General features: G+C 41.1%; 1 long non-coding RNA gene across 1 annotated transcript in view; it reads right to left on the minus strand.

Moving 5' to 3' along the window:
* LOC134159054 (uncharacterized) overlaps nt 1-24,892 on the minus strand; it is an 82,189-nt gene that overhangs the window by 52,109 nt on the left and 5,188 nt on the right. The window contains exon 2 of the long non-coding RNA XR_009963015.1: nt 3,987-4,088. This is a non-coding gene — a long non-coding RNA (uncharacterized LOC134159054). The remainder of the gene's footprint in view (nt 1-3,986; nt 4,089-24,892) is intronic.

A 24,892-nucleotide genomic window follows, 5' to 3' on the forward strand; every position in this document is an offset into this window, starting at 1 on the left:
CCAATGCTGCACAAAATCAGCTGTGAACAGCACACTGGTTGACCTTTCAGTCACTTTGCTGTAAGTTGCATTCACTGTCCCAGCTGTTTATGTTTTACTGGTACAGTCTTCTGAAACCTGAAATCACCAATATTTGCCACACTTACCCAGGAAAATAAGAATATATAACATATGCTTAAATCTATGAATGCAACAAATAGGATGGTAACAGACACCTTGCAAAAAACCTCAATCCCCAACCTCATACCCTTGGTATAACCTCATACTCCTAAGTTCACACTACTCTGAATTTAGCAGCTTAGGAGAAAACAGCCAACTCAAAGATACCCAACATTCCCTTTACCTCAATCTTCCATGTAGTCCAAAAGAGAGACAGAGAAAGGGCAAAAAGTTGTTGAAGAATTTAAGACATTAATCCTAATGGCAGCAACACCATTATGTTTGAAGTCAAGAGAAATCTCAAATACACCACAGGTTTCTGATTGCTGACTCTGTGAAGCACATTAGATACTGATAGAGGAACAAAAGGCATAAGAGTAAGGGAATACAGATTCATTTCAGACAGTGGTCTGACCCATCACCGTCTGACTTTATTAATAACATCTAACAGTGAGTTTGGGACTAATTTTTCTCTTTTTCACACTCTGAACCCCAACAATGAAAAGCTGTAGCCATAGTAACCCTGACGGTGTTATTAGGGAGGACTGCTTGCATCCACTCATGGAAAAAAAAGTGGGTTTAAATTGAAACAGCAGCACTGGAATAGCAAGGGTGGGGGCAAGGTGTTTGCTACTGTGTCGTAAAAGCAAACACATCCAAGGACCAATTCAGCATCAGCTGCCAATAAAATGGGCAGGTTGTGACATTCTGTATCGCTGCTATTTCTTTAACAATTCAGGTAGTTAAGTCCAAGAGACCAAAAGGCAAACAACATTGCCTGTGATCCTACTGACATCAATGGTTCACCTCGCAGTGGTTTCAGTAGGGACAGGATGTGGTTTAGGGTTTACACCTGTGGAGAGCAGGAAATGCTTTCTCAGTCAGAAGTACACTGAAAAAAGAGCATCTACAGCTGCACAAAAATCCTGACTGTATCCTGAATGTAGGAGAGTTAGTAACACCAAAGGTGAGAGCATCCTAAACTCACTGTAGCAGATCCAACAAGGGTCACCTTTCAATATCACCTGGTAATAACAACATGGGTGAAGATGAACAGGAAAATTCCTCTCCCTCCACAGAAACCCTTTTACAAGCAGTATCTGTGCATTTGGCACATCAGTTAACCAACTGCATTTTCTTGCTTCATCACTGCAGTCTGAACACCACTGTAACCCCAATTATATAGTGACAGCAGCATTAGGCATTTGTTAGACATGACATCCTCTACCTTCCTTCAACACGACCATGTCCCTACAGAGTACATGCAGAAGAGAGGCCCCAGATACTCGAGCAAGATAATATTATTGACACGATTGTCCACAACAGTCTTACAACTCAAGTACTTTCTTCAACTGTGGAAGATCCTAATTGGCAGCAGCAGCAGCTAACACCAACATCCAAGTGATCCCCCTGGAAAAGGCAGCTCAAGCTGTTGGGAGGCAGAGGTGCAGCTTCCCCAGCGACACCAACGACCTGACAAGAGCAGGTTTGGTATATGTTCCATGCCTGACATACCTCAAACAGCCACAGTCTGATCCCTATTTGTCAGCACTGCTGTAAAGACAGAACTGCTCGTGGCTCCCATCCAAATTTAGTAAGGCTTTTTAATCAGCAAACCCAAAATCAAACAGCAAAGCTCAGGAACACCTGCAGTGATGCCCAGCATGGTACTGGCTTTTCCCTGCCTTTATTAAAGTGTTTCTGAGAATATGCCCTGATTTCTGTTAAAACAGTTCTTTTGCATATTCCCTGCTGGAGCAAATGGTAGCTCTATAAATGCCTCAAAAAAAGCATTTAATTCAGATTTAATAGGGCAGTAAAAAAAATGTATGGGTTCTAAAAGAACACTTACAGCAGTTTAATGAGTGCATGGGAGAAATTTGGGCAGAAATATTCCAGCAAGACAATGCAGTGCCTGGTTTCGAGTTCATTATCCTCTGAGATAGACTCACTTAGTTTACATTTGTGATTAAATTTGCAACAGAAGTTGCACCGCAACCCCCTGTTTTTCAACGTGAATTAGCAAAAGGAAAAGCAGAAAACCCACCAGTGCTTCATCAGCTTGTACTCAGTGTGGGCATTGCCTGGAAACAAGCCCCTAGAAGCTCATGCACTTGTAAAAGCCAGGATACTGCCTCTCGCTAGCCAAGTTCATTTACAGTAGTTGCCCCATTGAGGATGTGCTTTTATCATCAATCCAATCATGCAAAACCTATCACTGTGCCTGTGTCTCCTGCTCCACCTCCCTCCCCTTCCTTTTAGCATTCTTCCTTTTTAACCCATCTGCAGTCATCTTCACTCTGTGTCAATTCTTGGCTTTTGTCCATGCTTTGAGCTCTCTTCATTCCCCATTTTTTTGATCATGGAGGCTATTTCTAGGCCTAATCCTAAAGCTGTCCTATACACAGGGCTACAGCAAAACCTGCCCTCCTCTCTGCAACTGAATTGATCAGGTAAGTGCAGTGATAAAATTCTTCCTTGTCTGTGCAGACAAAAAAAAATCCCAAACTTCTGTCTAAACTGCCCACAGGCTCAATCACTTAAAGGAAAAGAATAGATGGAACAGCACAAAAAGATGATGTAACAGTGTCAGACAAACCCCTTCAAAGCCAAACTGCAACACACTGGATCTTGGGGCCAGCTGCTGTTATTATCCATTTAGAGCCGGTTGCTGCTACTCCTCCAGCATGGATTAGGTCCTGTTCTGTACTGCAACTCAGTGTGAGCAACAGTTGGGCTTTAAGCACCTAATGGCCTCTCATGCCGGAAGACCCCTTGGTGACTCTCCCAAGGACCATCTGTGATTGCTTCACTTCACTGGAGAGAGCATCTGAGATTGTGTTTAACATGAGAGTCCTCAGAGGGCAAAAGCTTGATTTTGTACTCCTGGTTTTAGCTGATACAAAAGACATTTGTCTTTGGCTCCTTCCACAAAGCTCAGCAATGTGTGCTGCCACCACAGTCACCCCGTGGCACACTTACACTTCAAGCCACACAGAAGATGAGCTCAGGGCTTGTTTTCTCTGTGCAAAAGCTTGATCAATCACAAGGACTGACCACAAACATATCTGTGAATCAGTTGCCTTCCTTCATATCTCTCCAAGCAGGGCACCAATGGGCCCTCTCTTAAGACTGCACCTGAAAATTCTTGTATTAAACTGTGTTGGCTGATACAGGTAATAAATGCATTAAAGGACTTATTAGGGAAGATGGGGTTTAAGATACATACTTTTGCCATTGGGTTGTTTTATGTATAGAGTTCAATTTGCAATTCCTATTCCAGAGAGAATGGGAAGGTGCATTTATAATCATGTCCTGCCTTTAACATACTCAGAGGAAAGGCACCTAAGTGCACAGCATTACGATCACTAGCATGTTTTTGAACTGGCTAATTGGATGAAACCTCAGGGAAGAAAATGTTCAAATACCTTTGGAAATGATGATTTTTCTTTTTATGACTGAGTATGTTTATTTTGGGCAGTAGTACAAGTAGTCTAGGAGAAAATGGGAATACAAAAATATATAGGATGTCTACCACATAATGGCTCCTTGCAGGAGGAGGAACAATAAGCACTTAATAAAAATGCAAATCTAAAGTCATCTGAGGAGCAACTTCTGCCATAATTTCACAGGGAGAGACCAAGTGCAGCTGGGTTAACACCCTGAACTTCCTTCAAGAGATGGGCTTTCAGCAGCAGTTCATTCCCCTTCACCTAGAAAGGACTGAGCTGAATTATTTATGTTTTGGAAATCTTTGGCAGTCCATATTCATCACTCTGACACAGGAGATACAGTTACTGCATACTGTTCTAGCTGGTGGAACTCACCAAGCTCTCCCCACACATAAAAGGCAGCAGCAGGATGGAGCCTGCTTTCAGCCTGCTGAATTCTCTCCTTGGCCCCATGCAGGAGCAGGCAGGCGAGAGCACCTGCAGAAAGCAGAGCCGAGGGCAGAGGAAGCGGTGCAAGCAAGGACAGAGAACTGGGTTGTTGGCTTTGACTCTGGGCAGCGACTGCTGGAGCTCTGTGCAACAGCACATGAAAGGACCTAAGGACTATTTATGGTATGGTGCTTTCTTATCTCTTGGGTGTCTTTCAATACACATGATCCAAATGAACGAGTTGTCTGTAATAATTAAATACTGGAACCTATTTAACTGATCCTATCACCAAGCAGCTAACAGGAAGCATAAATCATCTTACTATCTGCTTTTTTAGTGTAACAAAACCCTTTCCATAGTTTTTAGACCTGTTGTTTACATCAGTAGGGAAACTTCAGGTACAGATATCTTGCACAAAGAGCTGGTTATGATTTGTACTGTGGATGATGCCCAGTCTTCCTGGGCTGCAGCAGCACCTTTGCTTTTAGAAATGAAGATTAATAGAGTGTAACTTGGTAGGCAAAGCTTGAGCCATTAGCCTGTGCTCAGACCAGCTCCTGAATGCAGATTTGAATTTAAAAGAATGACTTAAGCACACCTGGCTGGGAGCAAAGCAGGCTGCTTGTCAGCACTATGACTGCTCAGTGGAGCCAGTGCTATGAGGAACAAGGATCTGCACGCTTCATCCATATGCACAAAGCTACTACAGGGTGCACTCAGCATGTGACTTTGCTTTCTCCCCAGGAATCCATGGGGAAAATAATCAGGACTAAGTTAAAGCTCAAAAAAATCATGATATCACATCTTTGCTGAAGCACTGCAGCTCAGAGCACCGTATGGAGTCCAAGACATTTACATACATCTACCAAACTCTTTCATTGGCAGTTCAAAAGGCAGCCACAAAGCAAAAGAAACTTGTACTGGGATCTGATGTTGTTTTTCCTATTTGTCCTCAATTCCTCCATCTGCCATGAAAATAGGAAGTGCCCAAACATGTAAAAGAGTGATCTCACCAGGCAAAGGTGCTTGACAGTGATAGTGACACTGCGCATACTGTGTCAGCTTGTGAGCTGTCACTGGAGGCAGGGAACTTGACCCAGTTTTCACTGCTGAGAGTGGGGCACTTTTAGTGTACTTTTTTTCCTCTGAAAAGTAACACAAACGACAAAAGTATTTTTCTCTCTGTGCCTTGGAAAGAAAAGGTGACTTCTGTAATGTCAGCTCTGCAAACTCAGTCTGACACCTGAAAATAACACCCTGATATTTCTGGCTGTGATAATATCAACAGCAGCAGAACCGCAGCATCTCAGCCTGTGCTGGACAGACACCAAGTTTAGTCCTGAGGAGGCTGGTGTCCTTGGACACCCTCCACCACAAGAGCGTGCCTGGCCATGTGCAGAGGGAGAAGGGCTTTCCAAGAAGGAATTCAGGCTCTGTGTTGACCCTTGATCTAAGCCTGCTGCTGGTAAAGCAGCCCACTCACAACAAGTTTCTACTTGGAAAATGTATTCCTGGTGAACTGTTTAAATGTTGGGGCCTGAGCGATCCCAGAAGCCACACACTTTGCCCAAGACTACCTGTTCTAAGGGAACAGATGGTGCTCACCCAAGCAGAAGCTGCAAAATGTGTATGTTATCTTTTTTGTTCATTTGTGGCTTTTGGTCCTATCTCTTGTGCTCTATTTGAGCCCTGCCCCACAGGCAGCAGGCAGCTTCCTCCTGGGCATTCCTGAGATCACCACTGTCTTACCCATGTTCAGGACTCAATGAAGGGTTTAATATACACAACATTGTTTCCTTCACTTCATCACATTCTAAAGAAGTGACAGTTCAGCTCAGTTTTGCTCCTGAGCTGACCCATGGTGGAGGACCATGGCATGGCCTCATATCTCTATGCCCATACATCACACTTCTACTTTGAGCACACTCCTGTTGGAGGCCAGGATAAAATCTCACATCTGTTTAGAAGAGCTCTGAGCAGCAGCAAAGGACCAACCTACATGAACAACCTCTACACCAGGTGAAGGACTGCTACATCAGGGACAAAACACATCTGGGCCCTTCTGTAGCTTGTGGTATTCTTGTTTGCCTGACACAAAAAAAGTTGGTGGAACTCAGCATACAAGGCAAAAATGACATCTTGCCACTTTTCTACTGTTGGAGCAACACTGGGGAATGGCTTTGCTCTTTCTAAGCTGGGTATGATACATCAGCCATGAATTTCTGCAGTGCAAAGGTTTTTCAAGCCCACATATCCTAGACATAGTGGTGAAACAGCAGCCAACAGAGCAATGCCAGCCACTCCTGCCAGTACCACTTTCTTTAAACCTCTGAAATAGTGCAAAGAAGTAATAGAGCCATCAGAGGTATATTTGCATTCAGCCTTCCTGTGCTAACATCCCTGCTTTGATAGCACAACGGTGCATTATAATGGTCTGTCACTAAAGGTCTGCATTTTGCTCCTTCTCTTGTTCACTGCTCAATACATAATCATATTTACTTTTCACTGACTTACATTTAGATACTCTACCTGAGGTGTGTTCCAAAGAACTTGTACCCGTGAGTAGTCTCCCACAAGGCCAAACTTGTCTTTTGAGAAGGATCTGGTAACAACTGGAGTGGGCTGCCTGATTCCCAACCAATTATTTATTCAGAGAAAGCTGTGCCTGTGAGCAGACTGCAAAGTCCTCAGGTCTGTTTCTCACTCGGAATTACTCATGGGTTTTCTGAGTGACAGGTAGTTGGGCTGCAAAAATGTGCATTTCGCAACTTTTCACCCAAATCAAGCTCAGTCACTCCGTGATCTGGGAACGTGACAACCCATGCAACAAGAAACACAGCACTGCGCTGCACTTGGGATGCTGAGACAATGTATTGCATATATCATTACATACATGTATGTAATGCAATACATGTCCTGTAAAAATACCTAAAGATGCTCAGATTTTAGGAAAACTGTTGGGGTTATTTTTAGTTAGACTGTACCTGGACAGCTTTGTCGTGTATTTCTGTGAGGGGAATGCCAGCAGGTCTACTTCAAAGTGTCTCAGCTTGACACAGAACTGAATTGAGCTTCATGGACATAGCCTTTGTAATCAAAATGAAGGGAGAGCCAAAAGGCAAGAATGCCACCTGGAAGTGACCACTTGTTCCCCGGGTCTCTGCAAGCAAACTACCAAGTAATGTGACTCCAGAGGTTACAGGCTTGGGGGAAGCAGAGACACGCCTGTACTACAATGAGCAATGAACCTGCCATGTAGTGCAAGCCACTGGAGAGAGGATTTTCCACCATCTGGAAAGCCAAACAGTCCTCATCATCAACTTCAAACTAAGAGCAGAGACAGAACTAGGCAGAGAACACCATGCTCCGTTTTCTTGGAGTAGTTTGGGTGACAGAAATTATGACTGGTGCTGATGAAAATGTTAGAATCAATAATATGGTTCCACCTGAAGCTACACGGATCAAAACAGGCTTCTTGGACTTCAAGAGGGATGTGAAGAACGATTTCCAAAGAAATCATGATCTTAACAGTTTTTACATCCCAAAAGAAGGTATGCTTAAGAGAAAGTTAGCACCTGACATTAAAGATGATACATCCTATTTTGCAATTAATCTAAACACAGTGGGGCAGGATCCTGAATGGATGTGCATCATCATGTTTACTGGAAAAACACAAGGGGTTCAAACTAGCAGGTTAAGGTACAAAAGTCGGAAGGTAGGGACAGGCAGAAGGAAGACTGTTGCTTGGTACTAAACTCTGGCCTCCTTTGTAAATGAGAGTTGCAGCTGATCAACTTTACTTCTAAGGTACCTTTGGATGGAGATTTCCATTTAGCTAAGAAAAAGCAGCCTGCACAGGCTGTATCTCATTTTCTTGAGCCTTGTCTAAATTAAAACTGGTTTTTATTCAAGGAAAGCAATCGAGACAAAACAGTCAAAATATTGTAAGAAAAAAGCATAAATCTTCACTTATTAGAGGATAAATTATCAACTATTCTGAACAGTCAATATCATAATTGTAAGTGCAAGTAACTAACACAGAACTGACACAATGTATGTTTTACATCTGTTTAAAATCAAATGATGTGTTAAAAGATCCATCCCATACATGATGCACATAACCAAATACCTGCATGACACTTTATGCACTGGCAACATCAGCACATCCTTGAAATAAGCTATAAAGGCACAACATGTTGGTATCTTCTCATCAATGGTCCACAAGAGAGAGGATACTTAATTTAGTGTATTTTTATTTGTTAATAAGTTTATGCTATAGTCTGATCTGTTTAAATGCTGGTATTTGCTGCGCTGTATTTTGGGGGTTTGATTTTGCCCCCAAAATATCTTTATCTTCTTATTCCAAGAACTAGAGTCTTTACATATAGATAATCACCCCAAAATAGAAGTTATCCAACACACGCTTCTGTCCGTGGAGGATGATTATCAAGGGGAAGACTGGGTTTCTTTTCCAGTGGCAACCTGTAATTCAACACTCAATGCTTTCTTCTGACATGTAATCTCATTAACCACAAACATGCATTTCACTGTTCTTTTCCTTAAAAATACACAGCAAGATCCCTATTCCAGTGAAGTCCACCAGAAATCTGGCATGTACTTTCACTAAGGAATTCAGTATCATAAGGGAACCATAAGCAATATCATCCTCTATATGATACCTCTTATATAAATTTATCCTGCAGATTTTTATTGCACAGGAATAACCATTTTGGAGACTTAGTTTCTATAAACTGTTATTTTACCAAGCTCTCTATTTACACAGACGTAATTTGCCAGTCCCTTTGTTCACTCAACAGCATCCAATTATCCCCTGAACTCTTTCACAGAACATTTCCCACTTTGGCATTTCCTCCTGTATTGCTGCTAACCTTTCTGTTAAGACTCTCTCTCAGGTCCATTAATAGCTCTGGCCTTTAGGAGCTGCAGACCCACTGACAATTCCCACCAAGTCCTTTTTCCATGGCAGTAGAGCTTTCCTCCCTGTGCACTTGCTTCTTCCTCACGTGGCTCCTGCTACACCCCAGTCTTTCCCGACTCAAGATAACTAATATTTGGTCACACAGTCAAGGTATATTTGAGTCATACTTATTGCTGCCTGACGCACTCTGTAAAATTTTACATTTTCATTCCTACAAATTGCAGGCTATGGCAGTGTGTACCATGTAACCGTGGATTAACATTCAGTCTATTTTTATTTTGCATAAATGCTAGCACTGACTTGGATTCACTCTTGCTTTAGCATGGGGGAGGAGGGAAAAAGAGGATGAAGACAGGCTAAGAAAGTTCAGGCTGTTCAGCCTGGAGAAGAGAAGTTGTGTGGAGACCTCAGAGCAGCCTTCCAATATGTGAAAGGGGCCTACAAGGATCCTGGAAAGGGACTCTTTGTCACGGACTGTAGTGACAGGACAAGGCGTGATGGGTTCAATCTTAAACAGGGGAAGTTCAGGTTAGATTTAAGGAAGAAGTTCTTTACCGTGAGGGTGGTGAGGCACTGGAACTGGGTGCCCAAAAAAGTGGTGAACGTTCCATCCCTGGCAGTGTTGAAGGCCAGGTTGGACAAAGCCTCGGGTGACATGGTCTAGTGTGAGGCGCCCCTGCCAGTGGCAGGGGGTTGAAACTGGATGATCTTAAGGTCCTTCCCAACCCAAAACATTCTATGATTCTATAATTTTGGAATTAGTGATGCCCAATTCTGCTCTTCCAGAAGGTAACTTCAGCTGCTGCAGAATCAGGCCAATGCTGAATGTTGTAAAACCTCCCTGAATTGTCTTCAGTATCTTTACAGCAACTCTAACTAGATCCAGACTGATTTCCAAACATCTTAATTGCATAAAACCTGAGAAAACAAGAAATATTTCAGTGTTTTTTACAAACACAAAATAAAAACCCAACTACCTGAATTAGGATGGGGGAGATTCCGTTTATTTGAGGCACCAAGAGGTTCTGAAATTGTCCTTAATAAATACTACATCTTTAAGTACTAATCCACTTTTAAAGATACACTTTGAGTGTTTTCTGTCTGTTTTGGAAATGCCCCTCTCTGGCTTCCCCTGCGGATAGCATCCGTTTCAAACTGGCTATGAAGTAATGCAAAGCAACGGTCTATATGTTAAATGCCAGGGTACCCTCTAGTGGTGACAATGCTGGATCTTCTCAACGGGACACAAGCAGTCCATTTGGGAAGGACCCAGCGTGTTCCCTGCGTATTAACTGCCATCCCGGATGCACGCATTTGCTCTTTATCCAACATTTACAGTTTCTTCCTTCACCTTTTCATTTAATTTCTTTCCTACTTGCTGCTGCTTTACCTCCTGTGCTTTATTTTTCACCTCAGAACACCCATACAGAAATTCAAACTATAACTTTCCCTAAACATGCCAGCAGGTTTAAGGAATCAGTGGAGTAATTTGAAAGCATCAAGATGTTTAAGAAGTGCCTTTGTAGCCACATTGGAGACATTTTATTTGCAAATCTGATGCCAATTTAACTAAACATCTGCATTTTGATTTTACCAGCACAGATTAACTAATTAATTAGCAGGGGGAACAAACGCACATCTGGCGCACTAAGTAATCATAGAATCATAGAATGGTTTGGGTTAGAAAGGACCTTAAGATCATCGAGTTCAAATCTCCTGCCATGGGCAGGGACACCGAACAGCAGATCGGGTTGCTCCAAGCCCTGTCCAACCTGGCCTTGAATACTGCCAGGGATGGGGTAGCCATAGTTTCTCTGCGCACTCTGTGCCAGTGCCTCAGCACCCTCACAGGGAGGAGCTTCTTCCTTAAATCTAACCTGAACTTCCTCTGTTTCAGTTTGAACCCATCACCCCTTGTCCTATTGCTACAGTCCCTGACAAAGAGTCCCCCTCCAGCATCCTTGTAGCCCCTTCCAGACACTGTAAGGCTGCTCTGAGGTCTTCAATCAGCCTTCTCTTTTCCAAGCTGATCACCCCTGTCTAACTGTGGCTGCAGATAACAAAGCTTAACATTGCCTCTGCTACTGCATTTACTAACCTCAACACCAAAGAAAACTGAGTAATCAGAAAACAGACCCAAAGAGCCAATGGAATACAGACCCTCATCACTGTGCAAATGAGAGCTCAGGAGGAGCTGAGGATGTTTACTCACAGAGTACAAGGGTTTCTGTACAGCCAACATGCTCAGTCGCAAACTACTAACTCTGCAGCTTCAGCCCCTTCCTCAAGTAGAGCTGTAGGTCAGCAGTGCAACACTGGGGGTTCGTAGCTCACAGGAATTACCATGCTTAAACTCCTCACCAGCATTTACATAAATGCCTAAGCTTTCCTAAAAGTAATTTCACACCACTGCAGGTGGTGGCAGGTTGTTCCACTCATTAATTTCAGTTGATAATTAAATGATTATTTTTTTATATAATTAATTAAGCTTCACTAGTATGGGGCTGGTTCCCTTCTCAAACGATTTATCTTGTGAAATCTTACAACCTTCCTCACAAAGATTCACACCTCTGTGTGTACGTACAGGAATATAAAAGGACTGCCAGCTGCTGGTTTTGCGCTCTGCTATCCTGTGGATTCATTGGTGTTTAATCAAAAGGAGAATTTCATTCTATACATTGCTGCACAATAGCAAAAGGCGGTACATGATAATCGAAGCCGAGGCTGAACAGAGCAAAAGGAGGGAGAAATCCACCTCTGTTCTTCACCTTGTTGCATCTTTTGCTTCCAGTGAGAGGAAAATTTGGCATGGTTTCTTGTGGGAAATAAAGCCCAGAAGCATTGCACGCAAATGAAGATGGAAATTTGCTAGTCAGTGGCGGGGTGCTCCTTGGGAAGGGTGCCTTGGTACAGAAAGGAAAATGAAAGCATTGGAGTATCTGGGAGAATGAGAGGGATGCTACTGAGGGCAAGCCAGGAGGCAATGTGAGTGCAGGCTGCCCACATCCCCTTGAAGCAAACACATCGACCCACATCACCTGAAGTTTTTTGTTTGTGAGGCTGGACTGAAAATTTCCCAAACTCTCAACACTTCCCAAGACATTTTACATCCTGCCAGTGCTCTCCTGGAAGTTTAATGCTCTTACTGCCAGTCCAAGCTGTCAACAGAACGTATATTTGTTTTAACCTAAAACTGATTTTCAAACCACTGAATGACCTCAGGTCAACTGAATGAACTATGAGGTTTTGTGTAAAGTTTAATTTTTCATATTCAGAAATAACTGATAGAAAATCTGAAGGTGGTTACAGCAGGCACAGGAATTGCTGGACACCAGTCACTGTCTGATGAAAGCTCTGTAATGTGGGAAAAAGACTGAAGAAATGAGTTTAAATAATGTGTTTGGACTCAGGCAATATCCCAGAGCAAGTGTGATTCCTTTCACTTCTGACAGTTTGAGGCAAACAAAGGTCAGAAACTACTTGCAATTTGGGATACTAGAATAGCTTGCCAGTGGAAAATCAGATATTAATGGTATTAGCGGTTTAATCTGACTTAAGTCTTTCACCTTGCTAAGGAAGCATCTGCTGATACTGTAGCTCTAACTTATTTTGTTGATTCCTGTCTCAGCTATGGAATAGTGTGAGCTTCCCAGCATCCTTCCTCAGACCTGCAGGCTATTTTGGAGGGAACAGCTCCAGCCCCATGCTTTTGCTCCCAAAGGAACAGGCTGACACAAGTGGGTAACTGCCCAACTCTGCTGTCTGACTGATGCAGCTTTCTAACTTCTCCAAATGTACATGTATGACTTAAGCCTTATTGGCAAAATGATGTCCCCTTCCCCATCTATCTCGCTCAGCCTACACGTTCGGACTTCCCTTCTGTTTATTTCCAGGTTCTCTGGCTTCTCTGTGACTATTTTCAATGCATGTACTTGTTAGGATTACATGTAGTCCTGAAAGTATGTTGTTCTTTCTAGTTTTCTCAGTGCTACATAGGTGTCCCTAAATTCAGGGTTTTCTTCTTTTTCAAGGCTCTACTAGAAAACCTCTGTATTGCTAGTCTCCCATGATCCATACAGTGAGGAAAATGCAGAATACTTTTCTATACAACAACGAGAATTTTAGTGGTAACTTCTTATTGTAGGACTTAGCTATGTTTAAAACAATGAAGTTACCTCTGCTATATCAGTTTTTAGGTAAAGACCATAGTGAACAAACTTTTGAAAGTCAGGTTTCAGACTGCAAGCCAAGAAAATGTTATATATAAACAGAGATACGGAAATTATTTATTACTGTCACTGGGCAACGTTACATAAACCTTTCTGCATTCTTCGTACCATCTAAGAACAAGCACAATTCTCCCTTGCCTCATACCAAGTGATCTCACAGGGCAGACATGCTGAATTACGAGCCTAAACAGACATCAATCACAGTGGAATTCCACAAGTCATTAGCTTTAAAGTGGGCAAAATGTTAAAAACTGTTAAAATATGGGGAGGGGAGAAACAGAATAACTGACAAATGGGTTGTTATATAATTACCATCAAAATTGCTAATACATATCTTGTTATAGCTCAGCATCAGCAAGACTGGCAGAACCATCCTAAGAAATTAAATGTTTAAATGCTTAATAATTCTCATTCATTAATGCTAAGGAGCTTGAAACAGTTCCCAGTACCTAGCACAGTGATGCTGGCAAAGCAGCTTCCAACCCTGTGAAATGTTCTGTTTCTGTGAGGCTGTTTAATCAGTATTAATATACTTCTTATTCACTGAAAGGCAGGAATCACCAGAAAGACACTTGGTATTTATACAGGAGCAATGTGTGTAATTTCATCAGAAACACACCACGCTTCAGTATTCAGGATAACACTGCTAAAGGCTTCCAAAAATCTGTCCCATCCATATGAATACATGTCTTCCAGAGCTTTCTAACTAATCTATATGTATCTAGTTTGAATTTAAGGCAAAGCCTAAGGAAATATTATTTCTATTATTAAATGAGTAAAAGCTCTATTTCTTCAGTATAACATGATCCACAATACAGTAATTTCTCTCTTGTTAAATGAAACATTCAACTTAATGAAGGAAATTCTCAGAGAAGATCTGATTTCTGTCAGCCAATAGCAGGCACCGAGGCTCTTTAACAAAATCAGGGCATTTTGCAAGCATTCGACTGTAGCTTTACGGTTCATTTGCTCTGGCAATCTATGTTTGGTCAAAAAATGCAAGTAAAGATGCAACCAGGCAATGAATCAAGGCATGAACGGAACTTGGTAAAAACAGAGAGCAGGACTGAATACCTTCTTGTACAGTTCCTTGAAGGGCTCCTTCTAGGTGTTAGACATTTGCTTTGGTTTTGCTGAACCCACTGGCCTCTGCTCACTTGAAAGCTGAAGTTTTCAGCAAAAAACCTGTGAAGCTTCAGCCTTAAACAAGGGCTTTCTCAAACACCTCTGAAAAATGTGGGCAATGTGCATTCATGACAACCAATCTGATTTTGGTCAAATTTTATCCAGGGAAGAGAATGTCCCTGCAGGAAAAGGAACATTTACAACTGGTCTTCACTGTGAAATACAGAAGAAAACGTGCATCTGAACCTGCAATTGGTTACTGTTATTCTTTTTACCCCAAACTTTCTTTCAATAATAGTAAAATTGCCCTTGTTTTCATGCCAGACTCCATTTTCAGGTGTGTGATGGCACGGCAAAGCCCATAGCTCTCACCTAGCCACCAGTGTTCCCCAGAAATGCAAACGGAGAATTTTTCACTGTGGCAGGATGGGTCTGAGATGATCCATGTGATGCTTGGACAGCATCTGCATGAGGAAAGCAGCAAGAGGAGACTCGGAGCTGGAAAACCCACTCCACGCTGTAAAAAAAAACAAGCCAAACCAAACCATCCTCAAAATGTGTGAAGAGCAGGTTTCATACTAATCTAGTATTAGGACACTGATCTAGTGATTAGGACATTCTCCTAGGAAGAGAATTTATGTGTCTTTTATGGAAAGCCATTGCTAGATAAAATAAGCTAGTCCTTGGAGATGGCAGTGAAAAGTCAGTGTTTCTTAGCAGATGGTACAGCACACACAGGGCCTGCAGAGGCTTCACCAGGTTTCAGCTGCCACCCAGTGCCCCAGAAAACCCAAACTACCAGACGAAAGCATACAAGCACAGCAGGTAGTTCTGTGTCAAGTAACACCTGACCTGACCACAAGACAGCCTCTGTTTCTATCACAAATACTTCACAGTACAAACCCAGAAGTCCAGATTGCTACACATACCCCACTAAAAGATAAGAGGATCTGATTTTGGTTTTATTTTTATAGGCCAGCACAAAATAAAGTGTGAGGAGCCCAATAAATGCAAGGAGCATGATGCCATGGTTACCAGCAACATGAGATCCCTGGCTGAGCAAACTGGCTGCAGGAATGATTTCTGTCTAAACAGAATTACTCAATTATGTTAGCTGTGTGTCTATAAAACGTGATGCAATTGGATTTCACAGATGCAGCCTGCGGTTTGTGTTTGCGCTGTCAGTGTGTAGACTCCTCAATAAATACTCTTTTGCTATGCTCAGCAGTCACACTGCTTTCATAACCACTTCCCCTATTACACCAGCTTTGCACTGACTATCAAGAAATGGACTGACAATGAGCTGTCTGCAACTGTCATTCTGTTCTCAAGTCCTCTCCTATATAGTTCCAGGTGAAATAAAATGTGCCAAAAAGAGACTAATTTTTTCCTTCTCTAATGGAAAATACACATTTACCTTGCATGACATAGCAGAGTCCAAACAAAGCATTGGGATTCTGGAAACCTGAGTGTTGTTCTTATCTCTGAAATTAAAAGCTAGAGCAGGTTGCTGAGTTTTGAATACATCCAAGATGGAGATTTCATAGCTGCTCAGGGCCCTTGTTCAATGTTTTACCAAGCTCCCTGAAACAATTTTCCATTGCCTAGGTTTCTAAGATGAAGCAAGCCTCATCGTATCTTGCTTTGCTTCTATTTTCACAACTGCAAAGTGTAAATAATATTGGAATCATCTTTCTTAAAGAGGTCAGAGGTCTGTTGACACATGGCACTTTTCAGTTACTCATTTCTACTTACAAGATTCAAACTTCAGTGTGAGAACAGCAATTTTGAATGTTACTGTGCAAAAGCTAACTGCTTTTTCTAGAAGTAGAGGAATTCCTAGATCACTGCTGTGTGCAGCTGCTGGCTGCAGCTGCGACACATTAGTTTGGACGTCGGGGAATTTGCACCAGTGATGTGATCCCAGAAATGAGACTCGCAGAGACTGGATCATTCCCTCTCCTGAGATGGAGGTTTCCTTCACTGAATATAGCAGCAGTCAGTGCCTACATATCTCTCAGAAACAGTTGAGAGACAAAAAGCACTGCGGATGTTCAACAACCGAGCAACAAAGCAAATCCTCTAGGACTCCAAGGAGGAGGCAAGATCATGCTGTGAGTCAAGCACTTATTCTTGGATGAGGATGATACGAAGTGAAACTACAAGCTAGTCACGATTACTTGAACATTAAACAGCTCCATAAAGTACTGATGGCATGAATACAGTCGAGCAGCATAACTTCCAACACCAGGACAAAGCACTGCTGCCTGACTTTGAGCCTCAGTAAAGATTGTACAGGACTAAAGGACAAGCTATGTCCTTGGAAAACACTGTCCTGAACAGGAAGCATTCATCTATGTGCTTGCGTTAAAACTAGACAACACATGCAACCTAGATTATCTGAGGGTCCACTTCCTTAGTGTCTATCGGAACGTGGAGCACAAAATTACCTTGGGGATGGCAGAAAGTGCATTTGACTAGTTAATTCAGTTCATGTCACAAGCAAATTGATTATACGTATCACACTCGAAGAGCAGCACTGCTGGAAGTGCTTATCAATAGAGTTGCTGCTACCCAGCACTCTAGTGATATGGATTTTATATTCATAAAGTAAATTACTAAACTGGCCTTAATCCCTTCTTCATGCCAACACAGTATCACAAATTAAAGGATCTACACCCATTAATAGGTTGTCACCAGCAGAGTCAAGCGGACAATTTCTCCCTGTCTCTTGAGATGATGGCAAAAATAACATTTAGATATGGTGGTAAACCCCCAAATCTTTCAATATAATTACAAGAATTTTTTCTTCTGAGTTTCTGCCTTAGGAAAGTAATCCTGGATGGTCTCGGATTAATCCAAATGGAGGCTAATACAAATATAGCTGATAGGCATCGTTTGGTAGGTTTTGATAAATAGTACTTTCATATCTCATTTCATGTATTTTTGTGATCCTTATTCCTTAAAAGCCTTTAATAACACTATGAAAGAAAACCTCTGGAATCTCTCTCTTCTCTCCTCCCTTCAGCCACTCCACTGGCAGCCTCTGTGGAGGATGCTTTCTCAAGCTGCAGATGCTGGTCACAAGTTAGGGAGACAGGTTATGGTATCTCTCCTCTGCTGCCAACACACAAAATTTACAAGCACTTCAGTTTCCTTGGTGCATATAAACTCAACTTCTGCTTATTCCTTCCCTGTCCCATAGTCATAGCAAACAACCTCTGCATTCCCCTTGACCTGGGACAGGTGGATACAGTGAATGGCAGACTTATCAGAAGATTTTTTTGAGAAAATAATGTTTTTCATGTTTTTGTCATTTTCTTTTGTTCTTTTTATCCCTGAGCTAAATGTGGTGGTGTAAGAGAGTAAGTTAGCTCATGAGTAAGAGAAGCTGTAGGATGTGGGTAGACTTCTCACTGTCTCACCTCATTTCAGTCTTTGATAGGAATTATATAGAAGGTATCAAGGAGAAGGTGTAAATTTGGAGTCATACTCTTCTGGCAAGTTCTATTTAAACTCTATTTAATGTCCATGGAATGGATGTTAGGGAAGCAGAACAGACCATAAGAGGGCTTACAGGAGTGCAGGTGGTCTGACTTGCATAATCTCACAGACCACTGCCAAAATAAGAAATTATACGGAGGTACTTAGATCTTAACAAAAAGATGGTTCATAGCCCATTTGCAATACTGAGGTGAGACTTAGAAACCAAAAGAGACAATTATTCCCTTCATGCTTTGATCATCCTTTTATAAGCCATTCCCACTGCCTCAAAGAGTAAATTAGGGAGAAGGGCATTAAAGATAGAAAAATAATAAAGGAAGAAAAAAGGCAAAACATGAAAGGATAGCAACAGCACAAATACTCTCACCTCCTAATAATCGCTTTCAGTTTTAATCCCTCACTGGCTGAGAAAAGACTGTGTGGATCTATAAAAGTGATAATTATACACATTTTGGAACTATATTAAATACAGTTTTAAAAAGCCAACAATGAGGAATTTCTACCAAAGTGATGATGAATGCTCAAGTAAAATGAAGACAATTCTAAACCTTACTGTGCATCCTTCATTATCTGGTTTGCCACAAAGTAAAAAGATGCAATTAATCCCTCATTTATTTTTCTTTTCCATTCCGTGTCTACTAGAAGCACCTCTAATATCAGGACTTCCAACAGTAAACTTACGGAGTTTAGTATTATTGCCATACACATGCCCTCTCCTACAAAATTGCTCTTACCTGATGAAACTACAAGTTCCTTAGCTAGCACAATGCTTACCCCAACAGATGCTACCCCAAAAGATACAACTCCTGATAATGTTTGAGGCTGTTCTTGCAAAATACCAGGAGTTGCAAGTCAGCCCTGGCTGGGTGGTATGTTTTCTCTGCTGTGTCCCAAACAGGAGAAAACTTCACCTCGTTTTTAGCATGCATCTTCTTCTGATTTAAATGAGCCAAGTACCCATTAAGATGCACACATATGAAGATGTGCGTATGCGCATATGGAATTGTATTCAGGAAAGTGCCCAGTGTTTTACCTCCTGAAAGCTAAACAGTGTGCATGTATACGAATTAATCTCAATTTATATACTTCTTGCTTTCCACCTAACCCATCTGGAGATAGGGGAGCTATGTATACCAATTTATCTTTTATTCAATATGTGAAGCAGTTTGTGCATTTTTCTAAATAGCTTTTATTTAAAGCAAATATACCCTATGGTAGCATCACCGTCTTGGAAAATAGCTATTTTAACAACTGATGTTCTTTTCTAATGAGAAGAGCAGCAACAATGGGATCTGATGTGTCAGGACTCAATCTTTTGGCAGAACACCATGAAGCAGGTATAGGAAACCATACTAGAGACGTGGCTGAGATGTTAAAGACATTTTAAATAGTGAATGTTCAGTGAGTACAAATATATCTACTTTATCAAATTAGCAGATGTGTCATCTCTTTTCACTTCTGCTTATTTTGGGTATTTCTAATGCACTCACATAGTTGAACTTAAGTGCTAGACAGTAATTGTATATAGGACTGTGTGTGAAAAGCAATGCTTCCACAATCACTCCCAATGCACATACTTAGATTTTCCACTTTTTCTGGAGGTGGGTTGTTGTTTGTTGTGGCTTTTTGTCAGTTGTGTGTGTGTGTGTGGGGGGGGGGGGGGGGGGGGGGGGATGTTGTTTGGGTTTTGTTGTTGTTGTTGTTTCATTTTTCCCCTTTTTCTTCTACATCTTTTATATCCTTTGCTTTGTCATGGCTGCAGACAGATTTTTTTGGGACTTGACAGCATATGTTAAGAGATGTCTATAATGTGACTTTAGATGGTTACTTTGGGAACCTAAAATGATTTCTTCTAAGAGACTTGTTCCCATCTCTGCTAATCTTCAGTGGAAGCTTCCTTTTCTTCACCACACTTCACTCAGAATAACTATGGCAGGAAAGCCCTGTTAGCTGCATATAATATTTCAATGTAAAAATCCCCCAGCAAAACAGTGCAACTGAAATGACTACTGCTCTTCACAAGTTGCCTAACGCACCATCTATAAGCTGCACAATAAAAGCAGCAACATAAATGCTTAAAGACTCTAGTATAGTTCAATAAAAAGAAGAAAAATAAAAGAAAATCAGAGATGCCGTGAGATAACAGAGAACTGGAAATGAAAGCAGCCAACAAGGTGTTGGTTTGAAGCACTGTGAAGGCACCAGACATTGCACAGTGTATAGTTAACACAGCAGGGCAAAGAGACCAGAGGAAGAGGTGGTGTTTTCTCACTTCTACTTTACCACCACAACAAAATAACAGCTCCTACCAAGCCACCTCTAAATAGGAACATCTACATAAACTACACACTTATCGCACAACAACAAAGAATGAATGAAGAGGAGGAGAATTTTTTTAGGCTAATAAAAATCAGACTTTGAAACCAGACACTTATGTACAGTGACTCCTTAGTACAGAAATACTTGGGTAAGTGTTCTCGCCTTTAAACTTCTCATCTCCCCAAGAGTAATTTTCAGAGCTCTGGCATATCAGCGTGGGAAGAACGTGGCTCATCACTACTGCCACCATTCCACAGGCAGGATGGAGAAAATTCCAGTAACACAAAAATTGGGATTTCAATTTAACATTTCTCTGGGAAAAGCATATAAGGTGACACCTTTCCGCGGGAGAAAGACAGGATTTGTTTCTGTAGGATATGCTGCATTTCTTTGTGGAAGCTGTTCACTGTCCCACTTCACCACACATCTGGCACTCCCTCTACAGACTCTACTCCAGAACTGCACTGTGGCAGCTCACAAGGGAAGAAAATCATGGTGTGTTGATACCTGGAGATATCCAAACTCCACTTCTGTTCTCAGTTGCTTCTCTATCCAGATTGTCACAATTCTTCACAAATAAAACACATAAATAAACCACTAATTTTTGAAACACAAAGTCAAGATTTACTCCTATAAAAGTCAGGCACTAAGCAGAGGTAACATAGCTGTGATGTTTCAGAGAATTGAGCACTGAGCTCTTGCAGCTCGACTTAATCTCCTGACTCCGACAGGTCTAAATTCAGTTATATCAATCTTATGTAGATCACCAAAACATCAACAGCTCATCCAAATTCTCCCTGCAAGATGGTGTGGGTGAGAGAAGTGTCAAGGATATACTCACTATCAGAGATGACTAAATGAGATGATCTCCTAATGGAAACTTAACTGGGGCTGGGGGGATGGGAAGACCACTGGAAAATAATCTGAACATGCAGTTATGGTGATGCCTATAGCACATGGCGTACAAAAGTGAAATGAATCAAGAAGAAAGCAGATGTGATTTACATAAAGAATATATATTTCAAATCAAAACTGACCCTCACATGATAATTTAATCAGAAAGTTCTGATTTCATCTGCCTGATATCCAAATGGGGTACCAGAGATGTGACAAACAGCTTCATTCTGTGGTGTGAGCAGAACTTTTAAGATTTCTCTTTAAATACCAGAATATTTCTCAGCTGGTGAAGATTTGAGACAGCAGCTTCAGATGTCAGTTTGCACGCAACTGTTCTGTACCACAGCCACGACACAGGTAAATATCTGGCTGTGAAAATGAACTGTAATCCGAAACATGGAGAAGCTGAAGGGCTTGACCACAAAGCAAATCGGTTGCAAGAGAATGAAGGAGAACACAGGTAATCTGCCTGTTGTTATTATAAGGAAGTTATTCAAGAAAATCATCATAATTTTCAATTTTCCCCTCTGTAACTGAAGAGGAGCACCATTCAGTGCACCACCACCTGCATCACTCAGACAGAAGAATTTTCAAAGCTGATTTTCAATGAGATTTTCTCAAGCTTTAAATTGAGCCTCTGTGAAAAACAAAGATTCATTTTAAGCTGGAATAGTCAGAATCCTCATGGAAAAACTATAAAAGGTTTTTCTTTGTGTTTAGATATCCAATTTTTTTTTATTCCCAATTAAAAAACATCTATTTTCTGTAGGATTTTTGGCTTCCCACTGTATTTTCCTCTGCAATTTTCACTGGGAAAAACCCCAAACTAATTACTTGATGATCTCCAAGCATCAAGATCACATTTCCTTGCACATGCACAATGAGAAACGTTGAATAAAGCCTGAAAGATACCTTTCGTTGCTGGGTACTTGGCAGAACTGACTGAAATTCACATCTGTTGTCCAGTGGCAAATTTTGGTAATTCAGTATCTATTTTCATCCTGAATCAAGAGGAAAACCTGAAACATTCATAGATTCTATAGAACAAAATGTACTTAACAATTCTGCCACAAAGAGAATTAACTTTTCAAAGGCACTTAAATACTATTTCTCCTTTCTTAGGTATACCTTCTTCTGGAAGTTCACATAGGGACTCCTAGCTCCGATTTTCACCAGTGAGATATTACATCCATTGGGGGGTCCCCCCCCTCCCCCTCCCACCAATTCCTCTGCTATTTTAATCAGAACTAAAAAGAAAGAATAAAAAAAGAAAAGCAGCAGTTACTTATACGCAGGGCTCTTTCTACCCGCATACTGCTACTCTTTAAAATTAAGCCTTTAGGTATCAAATAGAAATTTCAAGATGAAAACAGAAAGATTTACACATAAAAGTAACTAAGTGACCATTAATCATGAAAGTCAACATCACCTGAAGACCCAGATTTATTTTTTTATAGTAAAGAATTGAAGCTAAATCTTTTCCCCCTCTCTCCACAACAGTATTACTTAGGGAAGGCTCTTTCTTTGGTATTTTTTTTTCTAGGGGAGAAAAAAACCCAATTAATTTTTGACCCAAAGCAAAACAGGAACAAACACAATTCTCATGTGGTTCATGGAACAGGAAAATTGTTTTCTTTCCCTTTTTTAATACATCTTTTTAAACCAGGTCTACAGGGACAAGCTGCAAGCTCCAGTAAATCTCCAAGTGCCTTCACAGTCCTGTATTTCCCACTACAGCTCATGGACTCACATTGTCCAAAGGAAGCCTTCACAGCATAAAACACCATACCACCCTCAGATAACTGAAATAACAAGAGAAAAGGAGAAACTGACCAACACCTCACATGAAACCACGAGCTAAGCAGAAAGTGTAATTCAGCATTAAACTTAACTGAAACTCTCGGTTGTGCTTAGAGAGTAAAATACCCTGTTTCCCTGTCGGAGTGATATGTGTCAGCCAGTGCAATGGGTGCACAGGTTTGTATGGACGTGGAGATGAAGACCACATCCTTGCATACACATCAACAACCTTTAAACACTGCACACAAGTTTGCATGTTTGGAATGTCATTTTCAATTAGCAAAAATGAGGAAAAAGGATTTGAGGCTTTTCAGGAGTCACTTTTTTCTAGGGGGATATCAGAGAGGTATGTGCAGAATGAGCTTCAGAGCCTGCCGCTGCATACCCATAGCCAAGCAGAATTAATCTCTATAATTAACAGTGCCAAGGTCAGCGATATAAAGCAGATACCATGAGAAAGTTCAACTGTGCTAGAGGTTCTCCCTGTCAGAAAACAGGGAGATAACCACAGAGTATTAGCAAGCTGTCTTCAGTGATGCTTTACATTAAAAGCAAATAATAGTTCTTACAGTAGGGTCACTTTTTAAACTATTTGAAAATGCACTATGAATAAGAATATTAACAGATTCAGCATAAGTGACAGGAAATGTCTAGGAGAAACAAAATGGAACTCAGTCACTCCAAACTGATTACCATTATATCTGGGCTCCTGTCAAGAACCAGCAATTACCTACATTTATCCCAGAGGCATTTGCATCACTCTGTTAATGTATAAATAGAGATGAGCATAGGGTATCTTGTGCTTAACTACATCAGTGAGTCACCAAAGAGGGAGAAGAATATTTTTTTTCTTGCCTGTGTAGGCAAGATATTATCTATTAGCAAGTTAATAGCAAGACTGGGGAAACTTAGAGAGAGAAAGCTTTTTCACCATAAGGCTGGTCAAACATGGACAAGGGTCCAAACAAGCCATGGGATCTCCTTAAGTTCTGCCAATAAGGCCCTGAGTAATCTGACTAAACTTAAAAGCTGGCCCCAATTTAAGCAAAGGGCTGGACTAGAGGTCTCCAGAGATCTTCCAAATTTAAAGTATTCTGTGATCCTAAGTGCCAACATGGTCCAGAACAGACAGGCACCTCCAGGAATATGCAGCATCTGAGAACCTACCCAGAACTGTGCTCAGGCTCTCTTTCCTTTTCCTTGAGGCTGAGCAATCTTTGTTTTCTTGCTGGTAGACTGTTTTAAAGATGCTCTGAGAGATGAAAATACATAACTATAAATAGCTCTCAGACTTTGGGAAAGTTGTATTGTATAGAGACTGCAAAATACTGTACTAGAAGCATTATAAGGGGTTTAGGGACTAGGGTGGTTAGGGAAAAGGGAAAATGCATCATACTTGTAGCAATACCATTGAAATCCAATTCTGATGCTTGCATTTATCTCCACAGTGTTTTCTAAACAGAAATCAGATATTATTTTCCTTCTGCACAACAATAAACAGTAATAATCAGCAACAACATCTGGGCTCTGCTCTTAATAGCACTTTCATGCAGCTATAATGTAAACTACAGAAACTGAAATTGGAAATAAACCAGGAATGTTGATTTGACACTTGGAACTTGACTACAGCTGTGCAATTTTAAGTCTTTTTAACTCCAGATTTCTGCAGTTAGGTTGTGTTTTTACAATAACACATTATTCATACAGAAATATTTTCTTACTCATCATCACTTATGTTTTGGGGTTTTAAACTTGTTTTTCCTATTCCTTTTTAAAGAAGGCTATAGAACTGAAGTCACTTCAAGATTCCCTGCATGCAGTATCTCCACCTGCTATGAATCAGGGTGAACAGAGGTATACAAGCTTCATTCCACATGACCTTCAGAGTGACCTGCAAGGCTGCTGCTGTCTTTGCTTGGTCTTTAACACCAGGCACTTATAACAAAGTAGCAAGCACAACCAGGGATGGTCACATTTAGGTACAGCACTGACATTTTAGCTTGCCTTATCTTCTACTTACCTGACCACGCTTAGAAAGG

Source organism: Pezoporus occidentalis, unplaced genomic scaffold (genome assembly GCF_034315485.1).
Source record: "Pezoporus occidentalis ecotype Australia unplaced genomic scaffold, CSIRO_AGI_Poc_V1 ctg10, whole genome shotgun sequence".
NCBI lineage: Eukaryota > Metazoa > Chordata > Aves > Psittaciformes > Psittacidae > Pezoporus > Pezoporus occidentalis.